The following is a 6,021-nucleotide window of genomic DNA, read 5'->3' on the forward strand; positions in this document are numbered from 1 at the left end:
CTGAACACCGAGTGAATGTTTTAGATGATGTCAAAGACAGAGAGGCCATTGTATTAGACGTTAAAGTTTGTGGAGGGATTTCAATGAATGGTTAAAACTGAGTAGCCTAATGGTTTGAGTGGATTTTGGAGACCAAGTAAGGGATTTGAGCTGATATTAAACAAAGGTCAGGTGTTTGAAGAGATGCTAAAGAATTAATGAATGTCAGGTATTAGATCCTGGAGTCTTAAAGATGGTGCCGACTGGTGTGGCTGGCCGTCTGCTCGTCTCTGTAGACTATGTTTTAAATTTGTTTTAGTTTATCCCAACGGCCACTGTCCTATGATCGTGAGTATTTACTAAACATTTTTTCTGGCTTGCTTTCCTCTCAATTTTCATCTCCTGATTGGATTTTTTGTGAACCTCCACCTTTGTTTTATTCATCTCCTGACTTCTTCACCTGTACGCCGGTGTTCACCTGTATCAGTGAGTTGAATGCCCCTCGGAGAAGCAAACGCACATGCCGCCGTCGTGGGAACGAATTGCTGTTAAACAATGCAGACTCAAGTCCCAGAGCTTTGTTTCCCAATGCCTGCAAGTGGTCTATGACCCATCTTCTCCTGCTCAGGACTCCATCACTGGTTCATGGGCGCTGGGCACTGGATTTAATTTCTCCATTTCAAGACAGCATCACTTTCCCTCGGCCTGCAATCGAGTAGTAAACACTGCTAATCTTCGCACGCTCACCCATGCTCATCCTGCAACGAACTCTTCCACCAAGGCTGCTCTCTTGAACATGAGATCAGTGTCTAATAAAACTTTTATTCTGCAAGACTTTATTACCTCAAATAATCTGGATTTCTTCTTCATCACCAAGACTTGGATTTTAAATGGTGACTCTTCTTGTTTTACTGACATGACTCCATCAGGTTATTCATTTTTAAACTCTCCTCGCCTGACTCGTCTTGGGGGGTGGGGGGGGGGGGCAATTGCCTCTATTTTTAAAAGTACAGTGGAACCTCGGTTCACGACCATAATTTGTTCCAAAACTCTGGTCGTAAACCGATTTGGTCATGAACCGAAGCAATTTCCCCAATAGGATTGTATGTAAACACAATTAATCCGTTCCAGACCGTACGAACTGTATGTAAATATATATTTTTTTTATTTTTTAAGCACAAATATAGTTAATCATACCATAGAATGCACAGCGTAATAGTAAACTAAATGTAAAAACATTGAATAACACTGAGAAAACCTTGAACAACACGGAAAACTAACACTGCAATAGTTCGCGCTATAGTGCTAGGAACCGCTCGCTAAAAACACATTTTTTTTAATGAGTTTTAAGCACATGGGAAAAAATGAACATTTGAAAAATCCGTAATTTAATAAACCACCAAGAAAAGTAACATTGAAACAATGCAAGCTACGAACTGATCACTGTAAACAACTGAAAACAAAAACAAGCCTTCTCTACCTTATGCGTCCCTCCCTCTCTCGCTCGCTCTCTCTCTCTCACTCTGTTGCGAGCCTGGAGCGCCTGTGTGTGTCTCTCTAGCGCGCTCCTGTGTGTGTGCGCGCGCCTCTCTCTCGCACTCCTGTGTGTGCGCATCTGTCTCTCTCGAGCTGCCTGTGTATATGCGCGGCTCTCTCTCTCTGCCTGTGTGTGTGCGCTGCTCTCTCTCTCTGCCTGTGTGTGTGCGCTGCTCTATCTCTCTCACACTGCCTGTGTGTGTGCTGCTTTTGCTCGCTGCACAGGAAATGCACAGGGAGAGACTGAACATGTACAAACCAAAAGGGAACCTGGTTTGTTTGTATACCGAGTGTGTGGTCATGAACCGAGGCAAAAGTTTGGCGAACTTTTTGGTCGTAAACCGATTTGTATGTGTACCGAGACGTTCATGAACCGAGGTTTCACTGTATGTTCTTGTGTCGGAGTCTTACAAGGGGTCCGTTTAGCAGCTTTGAACTTCAACTTTTCGAAGTGTGCAGCTCCCCTTCTCTGCTGTTTGCCGTGGTTTATAGACCTCCTATAATTAATGATACTTTCTTCTCTGAATTCTCTGATCTCTTGGCTGATATCACCCTCTCTCATGATAAAGTATTTATTGTTGGTGATTTCAACATTCACGTTTGTTGTCAATCAAAACCTTTGGTCAATGACTTTTTATCACTATTGAACTCATTTGATTTTATACAGCATATTAATACGCCAACCCACTCTCTCGGTCACATCCTTGATCTCGTTCTTACTCGTGATATTTCAGTGAATAATATTGATTTATGTGATGTTTCTTTTACTGATCACTTTTCTATAATGATGGATCTGAATATTACTGTTGATGTCCCGACAAATAGCTGTCCTCCACGCTGCTCGCGCTTTTTAAATTCTTCTGATACAGTATATCTGATTTTAAAACCATTTTCTCTAGTCTTTATGTACATGACCAAAATAATGGTATCGATGATTCTGTCGTAAAATTTAACTCTTCCTGTAAAACAATTTTAGACTCAATTGCCCCGCCCAAGATACGCAGTAATGAGGACAGACTGCTCCCTGGCTAAATGAACATACACGATCACTGCGAACTGCTGAACGGTGTTGGCAAAAAGATGGACTGATTGTCTCTAAACAGATTTTCAGGGCTTCTCTTTTCAATTTCCAGGCTGAAGTTAAGATAACAAAACAAAACTTCTTTGCCGATTTAGTATCCCGTCACTCAAAGAATCCTAGGGTCTTATTTAATTCAATTAATGCGGCCATTCACCCTCACTCTGCAATGGGATTAAATAGCATTGTTCATTCATGTGACCAGTTTCTATCATTCTTTGTCAGCAAAATCGATACAATCCGCCGTGGCGTTGTTCAATGAACTTCCTACTGATAATCATGACATTGTCTTAAAATTCTTTGATCTAGTCTCACTTTCACAGCTAAAAAGAACTATTGACACCCTTAAACCAGCCCCCAGTCCTGTGGATATTGTACCACCATGTCTCTTAGTGGAAGCCTTTGATGTGTTGTGCCCACCCTTATTAGTCATTATCAATGATTCTATTAGTTCGGGAGTTGTGCCTTCATTTTTTAAACATGCTGCAGTCCATCCCCGTCTAAAAAAGGTAGAATAAGATCCTGGAGTTTTAGCCAATTTTCGTCCAATTTCCCAACTGCCATTTCTGGCTAAAATTCTAGAAAGAATTATTTATAATCAATTGGTTGATCACCTTAACTCCAATAATTTATTTGAGATCAACCAATCTGGTTTTAGGCGTGATCATTGTGTTGAAACGGCACTCCTGAAAGTGTTCAACGACATCTCTCTTATTACTGACTCAGGTGATGCAGCAGTCCTTCTCCTCCTTGACCTGTCCGCTACCTTTGACACCATTGACCATGAAATATTGCTGATGCGGCTTGAACATATTGTTGGGCTCAAAGGGGCTGCTCTTAACTGGTTCAGGTCATATTTAACTGGCAGACACTTTTCAGTGACTTTTAATTCCTCTTCTTCATCTATTGCTCCTCTTAAATATGGTGTTCCTCAGGGATCCATTTTGGGTCCTATTTTATTCTCTATATACCTTCACCCTATTGGATCTATTTTTAGGAAATTTAACATTGCTTTTCACTGCTATGCTGATGATACTCAGGTTCATATTCCTGTCTGCAACTCTACAACAAATCAACTCCACAACTGTCTGTCTGAACTAAGATGCTGGATGGCTAATAATTTTCTTGACCTAAATCAAAATAAAACAGAGGTGCTTATAGTGGGTCCATCAGCTAAAGCCCAAATTGGTCTTGGACTTCTCAGCTCTTTCTCTGTCTTTTCCAAACCTCAAATCCGCAATCTTGGTGTTACCTTTGACAGTAACCTCTCTTATGAGAAACAAGTAAATTCTGTAGTCAAGAGTTGCTTTTTCCAACTTCGTCTATTAGGTAAGATAAAGCCTTTTTTATCTTGTAGGGATCTTGAAATAGCTACTCATGCGTTTATTTTTTTTCGCCTCGATTACTGCAACTCGCTGTATTCTGGGATTAACAAATCTCTGATACGCAGGTTACAGTTGGTCCAAAATGCTGCCGCTCGCTTTCTGGTTGGGGCAAGAAAGTATGACTCTGTTTCTCCTATTTTAGCTTCTTTACACTGGCTGCCTGTCAGTTTTCGAATTGATTTTAAAATCTTGCTACTAGTTTTTAAATGTTTACATGGGCTTGCTCCTGCCTATTTATCTGAATTGTGTGTTTTACACCAGCCATCCAGAGTGCTTAGATCTTCTGGTCATCTGTCTCTGGTTGTCCCTCGTACCAAGTGTAAAACCAAGGGGGACAGGGCTTTTGCAGCTGCTGCTCCTCGCCTGTGGAACTCTTTACCTCATCACATAAAGGAGTCATCTACAATTGAACTGATCAAAACAAGATTAAAGACTCATTTCCATTCACTTGCATTCCATGACCTTCAGTAATACTAATGGTTTCCTCTTGGTGATTATATAACATTACTTTTATTTTTTATGTATATAACATTACTTCTATTTATTATGTATTTTATTTTATGTTCATATATTTTATTTCTATTTGTTTTATGTTAATTATTTTGTTTTTCTTTTATTCAATTATTGTAAAGCACTTTGGCCACAGCATTACTATGTTGTTTTAAATGTGCTATTTAAATAAATTGACATTGACAAATTGACATTATTTCAGTGAATGTTTGAGATTGAGAAGGGGCTGAAGGGGATGTTAAAGCTTGAGTAGGGGTTTAATACGATTTCAAAGAACACAAAGGGAACTGAACAAATGTTGAACCCAGATTATAGGGTGTGATCAGATGTCAAAGATTGAGCCATTATTTCAGTGAAAACTGAAGACTAAGTAACAGTGGATATTGAAGAGTGAGGAGATTAAAAGAACTGAGTAGGGAGGGATTTGAGTAAATGGTAAAGATTATGAAGTGGCTGACAACTTCATAACGTTTATTTGGGCAAGCCTCTGTTTTTGGAAAATAGTAGAAAGGTATTTGCAGTCTGGCATGCAAACCTGTTACACTAGTATTTTTCTTTTTCTATGTATGTGCTGTCACAAGAACAGTCCAAAGGCATGGAAAAAGACAGCCACCTGTATATTGTGCCCTGGCTCCAAAAAGGGTAATTTGTATTCAGATGTTTACAGGTTTGAGTGCAAAACAGAACTGACTTAAAGGCTGTAAATATGGTGGCTTTAAAGGCAGTGACAGGAAGTGACGTCATCCATGGGGCCAGAACCGGAAGCGACATCATCCGTGAGAGCGGAACCGGAAGTGACGTCATCCATGGGGCCGGAACCATGCAGGATTTCCCGTGGATGGTCTGCAGAGGATTAAGAGAGAAAGTCAGTGCAGCTCACCACTCCCTTGTCTGGCATGGTACTACTATTATTCAGGCCTTTTAGCTGCCTCCCAATCGCACGTGTGACAGTGCCTATCTTCTTCTTCTGTAGCTATTCCCATTTTTATATGGAGTCACTATTTTATACTAGACTTTTTCATTGCTATACTTTAAATCTGCAGTCAAGCAGTTGAACAGTTGGGGTTACTGAATAAAATCTGAAAACAAAAGTAAGAGAAGGAACTGTGCTACTTACCACTTAATTCCAATAATGAGAAAGGAGGTGTTTTTGACTGGGGGAGGAAACCCATGGAAAGATGATGATGCTAAGTGTCACAAACTTGACCACAAGTCATAGCAAGGTTTGGGGCAGCCACACGTATAATTGGTATCCTGGCTGCAAAATTGTAAAAATGTTACACAGCACTGATGTGCAGAAAACCAAGTCCAAAACAAAACTGAGGGAATAGGGAAAAGGTGGAGGCTTTTAAAGGGGAAGACAGAAAGTGAGGTCAAAGGGGTCATAAGGGTCTTCAGCCATAGGCTCGAGCCCGGATGTGACATCAAAGGGGCTGGAGCCAGCAAGGCCTTCTTCCATAGGCTCAGACCTGGAAGTGACGTAAAGAGAGCCAGGTGGAATCTCCCGTGAATGATCTGCAGGAAAGGTAGAAA

The sequence above is a fragment of the Erpetoichthys calabaricus genome, chromosome 3, assembly GCF_900747795.2.
Source record: "Erpetoichthys calabaricus chromosome 3, fErpCal1.3, whole genome shotgun sequence".
In the NCBI taxonomy this organism is placed as follows: domain Eukaryota; kingdom Metazoa; phylum Chordata; class Cladistia; order Polypteriformes; family Polypteridae; genus Erpetoichthys; species Erpetoichthys calabaricus.